At 42.1% G+C, this 18332-nt stretch overlaps 1 pseudogene; it reads left to right on the top strand.

Annotated features, from left to right (window-relative positions):
- The first annotated feature begins 6329 nt into the window (after positions 1-6329).
- Positions 6330-17990, top strand: LOC121757813 (annotated as a pseudogene).
- The last annotated feature ends 342 nt before the right edge of the window (positions 17991-18332 follow it).

The following is an 18332-nucleotide window of genomic DNA, read 5'->3' as shown; positions in this document are numbered from 1 at the left end:
TATGGCTAGGCTATGACTGGGCTATTTCTGATGTGGCAGGAGGATTTTTAGTATTGATGACGTGGCAGGAGGAGTTTGTGGCTGGGCTATGGCTGGGCTATTACCACTGTGGACACCCTTAGTATTCGACAAAACTAGAAAGATAATTTTGTATTTTAATTTATAATTAAAAGTCCAAAAAATAATGTGCATGAAAATGATGATTCAGTCACTAAACTCAGTCTAAAATTTATATACTTGTACTCATTCACGAAAATATGGAGTAATTTATATTTTCATACTATAAAATAAAAAAAGTCCACAAATAATGTGCATGTTGATTCAACCTTCTCAAATTACGATAGCGAAGAAAAATATGATTCAATCACTAAACTCTGTCTAAAACATATACTTCTACTCATCCAAAACAATATTTTATATTTTAATATATATTAAAAGTCCAAAAATAATGTACATATTGATTCAACCATCTAAAATCACGATAACGAAGAAAAATACGATTCAATCACTAAATTCGTCTAAAAGTTATTATATAATGAAGAAACTAGAATAGGTAGTTTGATAAATATGTTTCTTCATTTCATTGTGTGCTAGGGTTACAATTCTTATAGATACAATCAATCCTCCATATGGTAAGGAGATAATCTAGCTATGGTAAGAATCAATTTGTGATCAATTGTCTTAATTACATGATTTCTTTTCAACACTCCCCCTCAAGTTAAGTAACGGGATTTCCGATCCTTAACTTGCTCAATACTCCTTTGAATGACTTGGAGTTCACCGTCTTGGTTAGAATGTCTGCTAACTGATCCTCTGACTTCACATATGGAAACTCGACAATCCGAGCTTCAATTTTCTCCTTGATGAGTGTCTGTCCACTTCAACATGCTTAGTCCTGTCATGCTGGACTGGATTCTCGGAGATGCTGATCGCAGCTTTGTTGTCGCAGAACAATCTACAGGTTTTGGTACGTACAAATCAAGCTCTGTCATGAGCTTCCTTAGCCACAAAACCTCAGTGAGGCCACTTTTGATTCCACGAAACTCAGCTTCTGCGCTTGAGAGAGCAACCACTTTCTGCTTCTTACTCCTCCAAGTGACAAGGTTTCCTCCAACCAGCGTAACGTACCCTGCCGTGGATTTTCGGTCATTCGGGTTTCCGGCCCAATCTGCATCAGTGAAACCACTAATGTCCAAGTGTCCATGTTTTTCGAACAAGACCCCATGCTCCGATGTACCCTTCAAATAGCGTACAATTCTGAGAGCAGCTTCCCAATGATCTTCTTGTGGTGAGTGCATGAACTGGCTTACCACTCCCACAGCATATGCTATGTCGGGCCTAATATGAGCTAGGTAGATGAGCTTACCTACCAGCCTTTGATATCTCCCCCTGTCTGTGAGTTTAGCTCCTTCAACTATCTGCAATCCGTGATTCTGCTGGCCTGAAGTCTACCATTCCCTTTTCCGCTAGCACATCAAGGATGTATTTCCTCTAATTGATGAAGATTCCTCTTCTTGATCTTAGGACTTCAATTCCTAGAAAGTATTTGAGAAGACCCAAATCCTTCATCTCAAACTCTTTGAACAGGTTCTTTCTCAATTCCCGGATTTCTTCTTCATCGTCTCCAGTGATAATCATGTCGTCCACATAGACGATAAGACACGTGATTTTGCCTTTCTTCTTCTTGATGAACAATGTGTGATCCGAGTTACTCTGCCGGTAATCATACTTCTTCATCACTTCAGTGAATCGACTGAACCAGGCCCTCGGAGATGCTTAAGTCCGTACAATGTCTTCCGTAGTATGCACACCTCTCCAGGCTGAAAGTTATCTCTAAATCCTGGGGGAGGAACCATGAAGATTGGCTTGGGTAGTTCCCCATGTAGGAAGGCATTCGTCACGTCAAACTGATGAAGTGGCCAATCTCTGTTGGCTGCAATCGAGAATAGCACCCTGACTGTGTTGATCTTCGCTACTGGTGAAAAAGTCTCAGCATAATCAACTCCGTAAGTCTGAGTGTATCCCTTGGCTACCAGTCGTGCCTTATATCGTTCGATCGAGCCATCAGGTCTTCGTTTGATAGTGAACACCCATCTACATCCCACGGCTTTGACTCCTTCTGGCAGTCTTCCTTTCACCCATGTCTCGTTCTTCATCAATGCTTTCATTTATGTTTCCATGGCCTCTCTCCAGTGTTTGTGCCTCATTGCTTCTTCCGCAGTTTGCAGAATTTCTTCTTCCTCATACAGCGCTGCCTCAAATGCGCGTGCCATCTTGCTCAAATTCCCTTGCACAAAATTTGCAACCCCATATCTGCTTTTGGCACCAATCTTCTCGGGGGAGTACCGCTTCGGAGGGATGCCCCGAGTACTCCGATTTGGGAGGACATATCTCCCAGTGTCACTATCAATGGTATTATCTTCTTCTTCCTCTTCTGCAGGGTTAGTATTAACCATAGTATTTTCTTCAGATGGTGGTATAGGAGATATCTGGGATATCGGTTGAGGTTGATCTTGAGGTGGTTGAGGAGACTCTGGTGGGGAGGCCTGTTCGGCGGCAGTGACCGCTACCGTCTCTGGTGGATCCTCAATTGAAGGACTTGGAGGTGACACAAACCAACTTAGACAGTCCATATGATTAATTTCAGGATTTTGCTCCCCCTGACTGCTAAGGTGGTGGGTGTAAAAGAACTTGGTTTCTGAGAAGGTGCAGTTTATGGTGGTGATAACCTTTCTGGTACTTGGGTCAAAGCAACGATATCCCTTCTGGTTGATTCCATACCCCACAAAAACACATTTGGTAGCACACGGAGAAAATTTTGTTCTTTCATGTTTGGGAATATGGGTATAAACTGTGCATCCAAAAACTTTTGGTGACAAACTCTGGGATTCAGGTATTTTGGCTTGTTGGGAGAGGACATCAAGGGGTGTTTTTTTGTTGAGGATTTTTGTGGGTAATCGGTTTATGAGGTAGATGGAAGTTACCACGGCTTCTGGCCAAAGAAAGGCTGGGACTTTGGAGTCAATCATGATAGCTCGGGTTACTTTTAGGATTGTTCTGTTCTTTCTATCGGCTACCCCATTTTGTTCGGGTGTATACGCACACGAAGTTTGATGAATAAGGCCGTTTTCCCGGAAAAAATCAGACATATCACTGTTGACAAATTCTCTCCCATTATCGGACCTAAGGATTTTTATGGTGGTTTGAAATTGAGTTTGAATCATATGGAAGAAAAGAACAAATTTTTCAACCACTTCAGATTTGTGTTTCAAGAAATAAACCCATGTCATCCTAGTGCAATCATCAATAAAAGTTACAAAGTATCTAAATCCCTTTCCCCCAATAACTGGCGCATGGCCCCAAACATCAGCATGCACAAGTTCAAACATAGATTTCATACGAGAATTCGAAGGTTTAAAAGATTGTCTATGGCTCTTGGCCAAAACACATGTCTCACAGGAAAAATCTTTAGGAATTTTAAAGTTAGGAAACAAAAGTTGAAAATAACCATAAGAAGGATGTCCTAATCTTTTGTGCCACAGCCAAGCCTCTTCTCTTGTAGATCCGTGAGCTAGCATTGCACTGCCATGTTGAACTACCCCATCCACGTAGTAGAGTCCATTGTTCTCAGTGCCACGCCCAATGATCTTCCTCGTCCGAATATCCCGCAAAACACAACAATTTGGGTGCATCAGAAGGGTGCACTGTAGTTCCCGTGTGACATGACTAACCGACATCAATCTTTGAGACAAGCTTGGCACAAATAAGCAATTTGACAATCGAAGACTCAGAGAAACTTCTATGGTTCCTGCCCCTGCTACTTTAATTAACTCCCCATTCGCAGTTCTAATAAAGGTTTTAGTGACTTCACTAAAATCGCTAAAGTCCGTTCTTTCAGGGGTCATGGTATCTGTGGCTCCACAATAAAAAATCCAACCTCTTTTATCAATCCTATCACTATTTTGCACGTTGTATGCAGCGGAAATACTTAACAAGGGTGCAAAACGGTTTTGGACATTAATTTGGTCAACTTTTGGGGTCAATTTCGGATTTTTAGCAAGTGTGGGGGCTTTTTCGAAATAACAAGAGTCTGGGGGTTTCATTTTAATGTGGTGGGGTTTATTTTGTAATTTTTGAGAGTGTTGGGGATAAAAACACAATTGAAGAGACTTATTAGGGTTTGATCGAAGATCAAACCCTTTACCTCCTCCGCCGCTCCTCCAATTCTGACTCTCTGTCGCTGCTCCGGTCCGTTCCATGAAATTCCCGATCCGGATGCCGCTCCCGCCGCCGCTGCTACCACCTCCACCGCCGATTTCTAGCTGGGGAGGGTTACCGGTTGAATTTCCTCCATCAATTGCCCCTTCCCGATTCTGATTTGGGGGCTGTCGCTGACTGATTTCCATGACTCCGACGGCGGCGAGGTTTCCTTGGGCTCGTGCTCGCTGTTTTTCATCCCACCATTCCCGGTAACCTACCCGGAGAAAGCAGGTCTCCCTCGAATGCTTGTTTTTCCCGCAATGGGAGCACCACAGTTTGCTCTTGTCCGGTCTCCCTCCGGTACCTGCGGTCTGGTGGTGGTTTCCGGCTGGTGGCGGACGCTGCTGGCTCCCTCAGTTGTTCGGTCGATATCTCTGTGCCTTGAATCCGTAGTCTATCTCCCCCGATGATGCATCGGCACTTCCAATGCCAGAGGGGTCTCCGGTGGGTGGAGTTGATGCCGGCGGCATGATCCTTTGTCGAGCCGCCTCCTTCTTCACCCATCCGTAGGCCTCTTCGACTGAGGGGTACGGCTGTTCCTTGAGGATCTCCCGTCGGATGTGGTCGTATTCTTGATTTAGGCCCGTGAGGAATTTGATGAGCCTCTTGTCATTCGCGTGTTATCGATACTGCCCGATCCCCTTATCGCAGCATGTGACCGGTTGTTTCTGGGTTCGATCAATGCTAATCCACAATCCGTGGAGACGACGGTAATATGTTTCTACGTCGAGATTTCCCTGTCTCATATATGTTATCTTGTCCTCCAGGTCATATATCTGATATGGATTCGCCTTTCCTTCAAACGTAATCGCAAGATTATCCCACAACGCCTTGGCCGTTTGGTGGTGGGCGAAGTCGGCAATGATATCGTGCTCGACGTTGTCGATGATCCACGAGAAGACCACGAGGTCTGTCTCTTCCCACTCGCAGTAACCCTTACTGCCGGGTTCCGGCGATTTGTCTTGGATATGCGTATATCCTCTCCTGCTTCCTATCGCGACTTTCATTAAGCGCGACCATAACGGGTAATTCTTCCCGTTCAATTTGAACGCCACGGTAACGTTCTTGTTTGTCCTCAATGTTGAGGTTTGTGTTGTTGGCTTCTCTTCTGCTCCGTCTGACATTTTGGGTGAGGTTGATTGTGTTTGATTTTAGGTGAAGGCCGAGAGGGGTATTACACGGCAATGATGAGATTTCTCTGAGCCAGAGATCTTTTTCCTGCTCTTGATGCCATGAAGAAACTAGGATCGGTAGTTTGATGAATATGTTTCTTGATTTCATTGTGTGCTAGGGTTACAATTATTATAGATACAATCAATCCTCCATATGGTAAGGAGATAATCTAGTTATGGTAAGAATCAATTTGTGATCAATTGTCTTAATTACATGATTTCTTTCCAACATATAGTAGTACTACTCATCCTGGATTCAGTTCAAAAATAATCCTTAGTTTTTATTGTAGCAGTAACATATAAATATATTATAGTAAAACTCATATTTTATGAATATATATTTTGTTGTGCAATGATAGAAAAATTAGCAGAATATGAATTACATTATAGTATATTGATTAATGGTAGAAAAAATAGTAAAAATACATATTAATATATTGACTAATAGAGATAAGTATAATAAATTAATGAAATGCGAGATATATTTATTTAAAAAATAGAAAAATATAAACGAGATATAAAATCTTTAATTGAACATTTCTTGTTATTGTGAGCGGATGGAGGGAATTATATATTTCTCACACTATTCACTAGTAGAGTATTAAACTTTTGTAGTGATTTGTGGCCAAACAAAATCTGGAAAAATAAAGAGACAAATCAGGTATTTTATTGCACTTGTATATATTTTGGTTCCTTTCATTATTTCATAACGATGGTGACAGATCCTTGAACGTTGGAATTCAGTTTCCTATTTTCAGTTAGATCACTCAATTCCGCAGGAAATGCTCCCGTGTTCTTCAGCAACCAAAAGAGCTTGCTTATCATCACTTCCAATCTCTTTCTCTCTAACTAGACGCATGTATCAACAATGACTCAGTAGATCAACCAGAGAATAGAATGATGCGGTTAAGGGCGTTCCGCCCGACCAGCCAGAAGATCGAGTTTCACCCAACACACCCGTGGCTCGTCTCAGCCGATGATGACGATCACGTCTCCGTCTGGAATTAGGACCACCGCCAGGTTTATTATTCATAAGCAATGAATGAATTTTTTATAAAATTTCTCACCATTATTACTTTTATGTCACTGGTAGGTGATCTATGAGCTGAGGGCCGGCGGCGTGGACTACAGTCGTTTGGTTGGAGCCAAATTGGAAAAGCTGGCCGAAGGCGAATCAGGTACGGCCAAGGCTTTCAATTCAAACTATTATAACTATTGCAAAGATCATCTATTTTCTAAGCTGGATTTGATCAAACATGGATTAATACGACATCGTTCTATCTATACACTTCAGAGCCTAGAGGCAAGCGTGCAGAAGCTTTACGAGGTGGGAGGTATTATTTCATATCTAAATTACAATGCCTTCATGGAATATATTATTGTCTGTTTGTTAAGCTGAAGATAATTCCATATGATTGTAGTGTTAAACAAGTTAGCTTTTACGATGATGATGTAATTTACTGGAAGTTGTGGCATAATCGCGCTGCTGCGTCTGAAACTCCAGTAGCTGTCAACAATGACTCTCCACCTTTCAGTTCCCCTGCCCCATCAACAAAAGGGAGGCATTTTCTCGTAGTATGTTGTGAGAATAAAGCTGTGTTTCTAGATTTGGTGACAATGCGCGGCCGTGATGTACCTAAGCAGGATTTGGATAATAAGTATTTCCTATAATTTGTATCATAAAGTGCTTTGTTGTTTTTGAATTTCCTCAAGTAGTCAAGTGTCATCACCAGTGATAACAAGAATTTCCAAATTGTCAATTTAGAAGTTTGTTTGATTTTGTTTTCCTATTTGAAAATTAACTGACAGTTATTATCAATGAAAGGCCACATATTTGATCAAATAAATTTTTTACTGTATGGAATTCCTTGCTATATCAATTTCAAATGACGGTCCTTATGTAGCCTTTGGTGGGCCAGATGGAGTGATTAGAGTTCTTTCATTGTTAACTTGGAAGGTTTGTCCATATAAATCTTAACTTTTTTCTTGTGAAATTACTCCATCTATGAGAGTAAAAGTGAAGATTAGTATAACTGTATTAGATTCATGGTTTCGCTGCAGCTTGCTCGAAGATATACAGGAGGTCATAAGGGACCAGTGTCTTGTTTGATGACTTTCATGGCTTCATCTGGCCAGGTTGTTCAAGAGTTGCAACATTTGAAAGCTATTTTGGCTATTTATTTGTATATTACGCTCTTATGTGCTTTTGAACCAGGGGCTCTTAGTTTCTGGTGGTACCGATGATTGACTTGTCCTATGGAATGCAGACTGTCATCAAGATTTAAGGGAACTTGTACCAAAGCTAAGTGTAAAGGTAAACATCATCATATTCACAAATCTTTTTCTTCTTTCCATACTTGTTTTTCTTAGTAGTATACATCATTAAGGTAAAGTTTTGTTGCTTCGTGCTACACTTATTTGACAATTGATACTAAGGCATGTTTGATTGCCCTGAGAGGGTGAGATGAGATAGGGCACACTATTGGGTTTTGCCGGATATGGCTGATTGGCCTTATGTCAGTCAGATGTTTGATGGCCCGGATATAGTTCCGCACACATATTATGCTGTTTTTGATACGGCATAGAAAAACGTATGATAACGGGATTGTTTGTCTGTTTTGTCCCTAGCAACTATTAATATTTCCAAATTCGCCCTTGCAACCCTAACAAGAACTCGCCCAAATTAATCTTTCCCGCGCCAGCCATTTTGTACTCCTACGCCAAGGCTAGCACCCTCACAGACGCAAGACTTCTACGAATTCCGTGAACGGATTCTCCCTACAGTTCCAGACGGGAGGTATGTAATCCTTCAACTCCATATTCTCGACTTATCAATTTTGATAATTTATGAAATTAGGGTTCTAACGGATACGCGAACTGTGTATGATTTTTCCGGCCATCGGTTAGGGTTCACTCCCAAATGTAATTTTAGATCATAATTGTTGAAGCTAATCATCTCCTAAACTTGGAATTCTAAAATTTTGTTGTGGAGGAACTTGATGTATGTTTTTAAGTGTATGTAAATTGCATTGTTATCTCTGAATTTGTGTAGATTTTGGGTGGTATGACCTCTCAACTGAATAACGCTAGCGACAACGAAGGAAGTCCTGAGGGTAATACTGTATTTGTTTCCCATAATCGATAATGTCTTATAACAATGAAATTTATCAATTCGATAGTGAGATGATTTGTGTCTTCACGCAATAGGTAGCAACGATTTGTATTCGAACAGGAACTCTAAAGCTGACAGGTCGAGACGCATATGGTCCGTCCGTGAAGAAGAGATACTAATGGCAACGTTGAAGGAGTTGGCAGCTAACGGATGGAAATCCGACAACGGCTTTCGCTACGGTTACCTCGTTCGCGCGAGGGAGGCGATAAAGCGTGAATTTCCAAACACCGATATCCTGCCACACCCCCACATCTACTCGAAAATAACTACATGGAAGAGGAATTATGGATCACTAAATATGATGCTTAACCACAGTGGCATTGGCTTCAATTCGGATGGTTCATACCGAATTGAAGCCGATGATGAGCAGTGGGATCTATTTTGCAAGGTTTGTATTCTGATGATTGAACTGATTTAGAAAACCGATTGTCTAGCATGCGCACATACGGTTTAGGGCATAAACATTACATTCGTAAGTATGCGTGTACAAATGTTGATTTGTGTTCTGTGACTGTTTGTATCCAGAAAGACAGGCATGCGAAGTACATGAGGAACAAACCGTGGCCGCAATATGAAGACTGGAAGGAGGTTTTCGGGCAAGACCGTTCCGATGGGGAACGTGGTGTAGACGTCCCTACTGCCGCGAGCACAATTTACGGGCATGAAAATGATGTTGTACCAGATGAGGCCATCTCCCCCCACATGACCTTTGCGGAGTTATTTCCTGATGAGCCAATCCCAGACGGGCTACCACCAGCCATCATCGATGACAGCCAGTCTGTCACAGAGGGTGGAGTGCATGGTTCTGCTGCTAGTGTTGATGCCGGGCCAGTGTCGGGATTCGGGGTGTGTCCAGTACCCGCGGTGGGGGCTGCATCTGGTCCTGGGACGGGGGCACGCCAAAAAGTTACCAAGAAAGTGAACAAGAAACGAAAAGTCGAAGACAAGATGGACGGCGTGCTAAGTCTCATGGGACAGATTAACAGCGACACAAATGATCGTCTCACCGAGATTTCCAAGAGGATAGGATACGCGTTCGATCTAAGCAACAAGAGGGCTGAGGTATTTGAGCAACTGAAAGGTATTCCAGGCTTATCTCTTAAACTACAGTTCTATGTCTGTAAGAAGCTTGTTAAAGAACCCGAGCTTCTTGACCTGTTTCGGGGTTTGCCTGAGACCGCTCGTGCAGCGTTTGTGTTCGACCTTTTGGAAACCGACAACATGTTGCACGGCTGATTTTCGTGTCGATATGGTTGCCGATGTGTTATGTTTTGTGGTGCAGTGGTTGGTTGTTTCGTTTTGCTAATATTAAAGCCACATGTGGAACCTCTTGTATATTTCTATGACTGAGACTATTCTGCCCAAGCTTTTTTGTATGAATCATGGTTATTACTCTTTGATTAACTCTTGTATATTTCTTTGCCAACTACTATTCAGCTAATGATTGTGCCAATATTTGGGTCATTTGCTTCAACATGGCTCTTTGATTACCCTATTTTTATGTGAATTCATGGTCGCAATTCAACGTGAAACGAGACAAAAAAACCCGAAACCTAAATCGGTGCTAACAACATCACCTAAATGAGCTGATCCACATAAACAAAATCATTAGTCATAAGATCGACGATAGGTAGTACATTATAATACTTGAACCATTCCCATTGTAGTAGTTCATCCACATAAACACAGACATTACACCTCGGGTCAAAAGGATGAGACACTGATGGCATGTAGGAGGCTTAATCAACTCAATTTGGAGAAGGACTCCATGAACCACACGACTCTCCTTTCGGCGAAGTGACGTTGACAATGTTGCTTGTGGTATAACGGGTGGGTTTTGGAGAACTCGGCAGGGCATGGAAGCTTGGAATTGCCGGGATCGGTGATGTCACTTCATCAGACTCGGATGGTGAGTGCATTGGGCGTTCTTGATTAGGCGCGACCGGTACGTCGGAATCAGAAATCACTATGACCTCGGCACTGTTGTCTGAAATTTGTATTACGTCATCGGGGATTTCGACCTTGACGTCGTATGCGCCAAAGAAGCTCGCGAGAAGGCTGAAGTCTGGCTCGTCCCGGTAGAAATAGGCCGCAGCCGAATCATCCCTCTGCCATGCAAGATTACGCAAGGAATACGTAGTTAGGGATTCTACAACCGCTCCTGTTTTGGACATACTGAAATTTATTTTGTATTACCAACCTTGAATATTAATTTCCACGTCGCATCAGAGGCGGACACGATTTTGTCTTGAGGATTCCAGTGGACACCGTCGGTCTTGACCAATTTTTTGAAACACATGTACCTCCTCTTCAACAATTTAACGCGAACGACTATGTCTTCGGGTGTAAGATCCACTCCAAACGGATGCTTAATCACATCACGCACATTTCGGAGCACCTTGTCAGGCAAGTTGGCATCTTCCCATTGCCGTCCGCTCCTCAATGTGATCAGCGTCGAAAGGAGCATGGCGTCCATCTCCTGCGTCCACTTACCCCTATAGAAGAACATTGATTGTGGAGGAACTTTGAAGCTCATTATGTTTGAGAGTTTCAGGGAGTACAATGGATGATGTTAATGTTGTAGAGGCTTGTTCTAAAACTTTCAACACAAACTAAAGGGGATCAACTGATTTTTTACATCCACAAGCATTAATTATTTATGGTTGAGCAGTTAATATTTTCTAGCTTACCTATCTTAGGTTATAGAGAAGAATTGATGGTGGCAGGTAGAGCATACATTGAATCCACATACATTGAAACTGATTTTCAACTTGTACAGCTTGATTACCGTGACTCCATGCTCCTGTGTTACAGTCAACTCGTTCGGCAGAAGTAGAAAGAAGACTTATTACATTCTACAAGCAAGTGTTATGTATATACAGCCAAAACGCTGCCCACCATTGTCGTGTATAGGCAGATGGCAGTATTGGTCCAGTGTTGTGGCTAATCAACTCCAATCAGGTGAACAGTCACAAGTGTGTAATGTGCATTTAAAATGGCCGCTTCAGATAACGCTAAACACAGCCAAATAGCAACAGATTCGATTCCTTCAGCAATGGATTACCTCAGACTCCCTTCGTTCATGAAGAAGATCTCGATAGAGCATTGCTTGAATGAGCTGGTGAGTATTTTTTGACAGGCATGTTTTAATTTTTTGTTTATATTGTCGCTGATTTAGAACCATATTTCTGAGTTTTATCGTATATTTGTAGCGAATTCCACCAGAATTTGTGGCTCTTCATGGAGCGCATCTCCCTTTCGACTATCGTCTTGTCACCCCCCGAGGAAGGTCTTGGCCTGTGAGAGTGTTGAACATTGCGAGTGGTTGCCATTTCCACACTGGATGGGCCGACTTTCGTCTCACTAACAATATCATTCACGACGACGTACTTACATTCACTATGGTCGACGCAGGCATATTTCATGTGAAGCGATATAACCCGAGGACGGGCTGTCCTCGGGTTAGTGATTTACAAGGTGCGTTTACGCAGCCCTCGTTGAAGCATCTGAATTAACCTATGTCCTTGGCTCTGTCTTTAACTGTTATGATACATTAACCTATTAGGAGATGATGTTTACGGAGACGCCGACCACAGTGATGCCCCGGATATCGAAACCTCAGACGACTATGTGCCGTCAGACACGGAGGTTGTCGACTCATCAGATGAGGACGAGTATGCGCCGGACCAAGGAGTTTTAGCAGATGATGGTTGCCCAACTTTCTCTGTAACATTGGACAGCTCGAACATATCTCGTACTTTAGAGATACCGATGGCATTTTGGCGCCGCCACATTCGGATGATCAGCCTGCAAGACCCGGTGTACTTCAACGTGAACGGAGACTCTTGGTTCATCGTTCTCGACCACAGTGATACCAAGATTTGGGTGAAGCGCGGCTGGAGACGTTTCAACGCTGCAAATCATCTCGTGGTTGGTGTGCGTTGCCACTTCAAACTCATTGATCGCAATGATGTCCAGTTTTATGTGTGGTTCGATCGGCCTTAAGTATTGGGAATGCTTTGTAAATGTAATAACTATGTAGTAGAACAATGGTGGTGTGTAATGTGCGTTGCAGGTTGTTGTAAGTGAATATATTTCACCAAATTTTCAAGTCTTTGTTGGTAGTATATTAGATGTGTTTGTAATATGCACTCGGTTATGGTAATCATCTTTTGGCTTGCTTCAAATATCACAGTTATTCCAAAAACTCCATAAGAATCGCTATAATACAGGCAATCGTTTCAATGGAAAATTGGATGTCTCCATTAATAAAAAAATTGTTCGTAAAGAAAACAACAATGCAAAGAAGAATGAATTCAGTCAAGGAAAACAACAATGCAAAGAAGAATGAATTCAAACTTCAAATTGAAACTATGAGAGCAGGTTTAGCAGCCATGTTCAGAACAACCAGAAAATTATCAATGATTTCTCTCGGCCCACATTGCACTTGCAAGATCATCACTTTTTGTATTCCACGCTGCTGATGGTTCGACGCTGCTGATATTATCACAACCTAGCACAGGTTCATTATCACTATCATCATCAAGATCAGCCTCGTTTACCAACTCAGCCTCAACGGGATCGACCACCATCTGACTTCGTATGTAATTGTGAAGAAGAAAGCATGCGATTATTAGCCTGGTTTGCACATCAATCGGATAGAAGCTAGCTGATCGGAGTATACCCCGTCTCATTTTCAGCACGGCGAATGATCTTTTGATGACGTTCCTTGCCTTAGAATGTCTAAGGTTAAACAGCTCTGCCGGATTCTGGGGGGGGGATTGGCGGCCGACGCCCCACTCCTTGAGATGGTAACGGACTGCTTTGTATGGCGTAAGGAAACCTTCAGCGTTGGGGTATCCATTATCACATAGGTAGTAGCAGCCTGAAAGTTTAAACCATGTTTATCAGTAAACGGGACTCGATTTTATTAGGTGTTATAAACTGAACCAACTAAACTCAACTTTAGGAACTTTGAGGCCTAATGGTCTGCTTACAGCATCTCTTAAAATCCTCGAGTCACCCGCTGAGCCCTCCCATCCGGAAAGTAGATAAATGAATCTGAGCTGGGGGTCACATACGGCCAATGTGTTGGTTGTGATGTGGCCTTTGCGATTATGGTAACGGGGAACATCACCAATGGGCACACGCACATTGATATAAGTACCATCTAAAGCACCTAGGCAACCCTGCAAATAGATCACAAAACACGGTAATACATATATCGAAGATTTGTGGCAGCATGTTCAATCTATCTATACCTTGAACCATTTCCACCTATGGTCGGAGCAAGCTTCATCTATTGGTGTCGACTTCACCAAAAAAATACTATGCAATGAGAGAATTCCTCGGAGTACAATATGTATATATTTTGAAACGGTTTGAGACGAGCGCATGAAATTATGCCCAACTATGCGCGATTTCTTGTGATGTGCTAGCACACATAGGAACATGGCTACTTGTTCTTCAACACTTACTAGTCTTTGATCAATTAAGCCTACCCGGTCCCGGAGAATGCGACATAGATGCCCAAAGGTGTTCCTATCCATCCGTAAATTATCCACACATGCCCTATCGGTTATACGCACTAGTCTATCCAGCTGGCGCACATGAGCCGGAATAGAGTCAAGGACCGCTGACTGACCTAGACGATCCCAACGTTTACGCTTACGGTTTTGAGGGCAGAGCAATGAGATCATAAAAGAGATGAGCAGCAAGTTAAGTTGATAGTTCCGTATAACCTCTTCAAGCAAAATCAACAAGGTCGTCATATCATTCTGTGTACATGAGACGAGATCAAAGATTGCAATACAGAAGCTGCAAACTTCAATTCGAATATTTACATTCCTAGATAACTCACACAGTGAAAATTTATTTAGCGTTCTCTGTAAGCAATTGAGGCATAACAATAACCCACCACACAGCAATGTAAAAATCGGCATATGGACAACAATTTTATCAGTACAGATCTTTAGATCTGTAAAGCGAAAACAATTGTATGCGTAGCTAATTCGCATACCTCACGGGAATCCTCTCCGTTATCCATTCAAATCCGATTATGCTTACAGATGCCCAAATTTGAAGGACCCAATCCAAAACGAAGCCGCTACCAATTTTTGAGAGAAAATAACATCAGCCAAAGTTCCAATTCAACGTAACTCAACGTATTAATGGAAAATTGATAGGCAATAAATCACAACCCACCTGGAATCGGGACTGACGACGAGACTGGCCACAAAGCACAGCCGGTGGTGGTGACTCCAAACAAAATTGTGCCAATATCCACCAAATTTGATTAAAATCGAGATTATGAGGGGTCTTTTAGACAACTATGCAATCGGGAACTACAGCATAAGGCTTATCGGAGCCAGAAACCGTGATACGCATACACACGAAAACTGGGGTGGTATCTTTATGCGGCCCGGGTTGGTGGTTGTATCCCGGGTCGTCGTGCAACCGTATCATGGCAAGCAAAGGCAATATAATCCATGATAAAGAGGGTTTAGCCTTATTATGCTATTCTAAGGCGCATGATGGTGGGGTTGTTGCTATTGAGCTTTCTCGTGTGGCTGGTGCTCCATCAAACCTTATCACCATTGGTGCTGACAAGACCTTAGCTATCTGGGAAGCATCTTCATTTAAGGTTTAAGTGAACTTTGCATGTCGTTTCATTTAAAAATTAGTCCAGCCCAACATATTCTTCTCATTTCTAGGAAATTCGAAGAATAAAACCTAACCTGTCTCAAAGTTGGCTTGCCATAGTGTGGCATCATGGTGTCACCCTCGAGCACCAAATCTAGACATCTTGACCTGCATTAAAGATTCACACATATGGTTAGTATACTATTGCCAACATTGCTCCAAATCCTGAACAATACAATTTTTCAAATTGTCTTAATCGTCTTTTATGCGCGTTTCTGCTCATGAGCATCCTACTTATTCAGCTTTGGCAAGATCATTATGCGAACTCTCTTCATTAGCCCCACCTCAGTTGCTTGCATCTCACAAGAAGCTTCGGGTATGACTTTAAGTTTCCCTAAATATGGTCAGTAGTGAGTTGGATGGCTGGAAATTCGATTGATGCTAAGCTTGTATGCTTCAAATTTATGATGTAGGTTTATTCCGTGGTTGCACACTCTTTACAACCTCATCTTGTTGCAACTGGAACCAATATCGGTGTCTTTGTTTGTGAATTTGATGCCAAATCGCTCCCGCCAGTTGCTCCACTCCCATCGCCACCAGGAAGCCGAGAACATTCAGCAGTCTATGTAGTAGGAAGGGAACTGAAGGTGCTACAGTTTGAGCTGTCTAACAATCCATATCCAGCTACTGGAAGCAATAATTTACTACATGAAAGACAAGAACTACTACATGTGAAGCAATCTAAAAAGAATATCAGTACAACTGTTCCGCATGATTTTTTCTCAATTCTTTCTATCAGTTCTTCGGGGAAGTAAGTGAAATTTTCTTTCTAGCATACACGTTAATCTTGTAACTCATGGCTTATTTCATCCTGCTTTGTCATATTCTCCAAGTTTTCACTGTGTTGTGTGAATGAACTGTGATAAGTATATTATATTTTTCTAAATTACTCCCTCCGTCCCACCGAACCAAGATGACCCCTTTCTTATTTAGTAAAAATTTAAAATACTCAATTATTTATTTTCTTTCTTAATTTATACATCTCTCCTACTTTTAAACACCCTACAACCTTTTCTCTCTCTCTTTCTTTTTGCATCTCTCAATATTTATGCTTTAATTTTGTCAATTTGAATTAATCTAGAAATTCTTTTGCTTACTCATGGGTATTTTTCTGTTATATGAAGCTGATATCACATACTTTTATTTTGTCAATTTTGAAGGTACATGTCAATTGTTTGGCCTGATATTCCCTACTTCTCGGTTTATAAAGTTAGCAACTGGTCGGTTGTTGATTCAGGTAGTGCAAGGTTTTTGGCTTGGGACTCTTGTAGAGATAGGTTTGCGTTGTTGGAATCTGCATTACCAAGAAGGGTGCCTGTAATTTCTAAAGGTAGCTCATCAAAAAATGCAAAGGAAGCTGCTATTGCTGCGGCACAAGCTGCTGCTTTGGCTGCAGCTACAGCAGCGTCGTTTTCTAGTGTTCAAGTTCGTATATTGCTTGATGACGGAACATCAAACATATTAATGAAGTCAATTGGTAGCCGAGGTGAGCCAGTTACTGGTTTGTATGGGGGCGCTCTACTGGGTATTTCCTATCGGACATGCAGAAGATTTTCTACGTCAACAAATCATTCTATGCCAAATCAAAAAAAGTAAATCCGCTTCTTCTTTTAACACTGTGGATGATGGAGAAAGATTATCTGTTGATGCATTACCTCACAACTTCCAATTATATAGCTGGGAAACCTTTCAGCCTATTGGAGACCTTCTACCTCAACCAGAATGGACAGCATGGGACCAAACCGTTGAGTATTGTGCTTTCGCCTATCAACAATATATTGTCATATCTTCCCTACGCCCTCAGTTTCGCTACTTGGGAGATGTGGCAATTCCATTTGCTACTGGGGCTATGGCACAGGAGACAGTTATTTGTTGCCACCCCAACCACAGTTGAGTGTGTCTTTGTGGATGCTGGAATTGCTCCTATTGACTTAGAAACTAGAAGAAAGAAGGAGGAGATGAGGGTTAAAGAGGCACAAGACAAAGCTGTTGCTGAACATGGAGACTTAGCTTCTTTCCAGCATACCCCTTCGATACCCCCTTTCTTAACATTGCCTAAACGTGCTGATAATGATACATTTGATCCAAAAGAAATGGAAGTTAAAAAAGTTAATGAGGTTGCTGTTGGTGGTGGTGGTGTTGCAGTGTCTACTACTAGATTTCCAGCTGAACAAAACCGACCAGTTGGAACTATTGTTGTTGCAGGGGTGAGAGATGGTGCACTCTGGCTGATTGACAGGCATATGTGTGTTCATGCAATATCACTTAGCCATCCTGGTATTCGTTGTCGATGTCTTGCAGCCCATGGGGACGCTGTTAGTGCAGTAAAATGGGCTAGTAGGCTTGGTAGAGAACATCATGATGATTTAGCACAATTTATGCTTGGCATGGGTTATGCGACGGAAGCACTTCACTTGCCTGGAATATCAAAGAGGTTGGAATTCCAGCAGAGTAATGATCTTAAAAGAGCCCTTCAGTGTCTCCTTACCATGAGCAACAGCACAGACATAGGACACAGAGTCCTGGGGTTGGACTTAAATGATATTATGAATTTGTCATCAAAAAAGGAAAATGTTGTGGATACTGTTCAGGGAGTCGCTAAATTCGCCAAGGAGTTTCTCGACCTGATTGATGCTGCTGATGCTACTGGAAAAACTGATATCGCACGTGAGGCTCTCAAGTGATTAGCTGCTGCTGGTTCAGTCAAAGGAGCTCTACAAGGCCATGAGTTGAGAGGTATTGCTTTATGCCTCGGAAATCATGGCGAGTTGACACGGCTAAGTGTAAGTACATACTTTCTATTTGTTCAGGAAGAGAAGCGGCTTTTGCAGCAGCTATTTTGGGGGACAATACATACGCTCAAGGAAAAGGCTTGGCATGATACAGGGATGCTTGCTGAGGCTGTGTTGCATGCTCATGTATCATTTATATTCTTGTCCAAGTCGTCCCATGAGACAGCTATATTTGTTTCCTTCATATACCTAATTTACAAAGAGCTAAATGTTCTATATAATGTGACACAATCG

The sequence above is a fragment of the Salvia splendens genome, chromosome 12 (genome assembly GCF_004379255.2).
Source record: "Salvia splendens isolate huo1 chromosome 12, SspV2, whole genome shotgun sequence".
NCBI lineage: Eukaryota > Viridiplantae > Streptophyta > Magnoliopsida > Lamiales > Lamiaceae > Salvia > Salvia splendens.
Note: the sequence above shows the minus strand (reverse complement) of the source record. Positions and strands in the feature narration are given on the sequence as shown.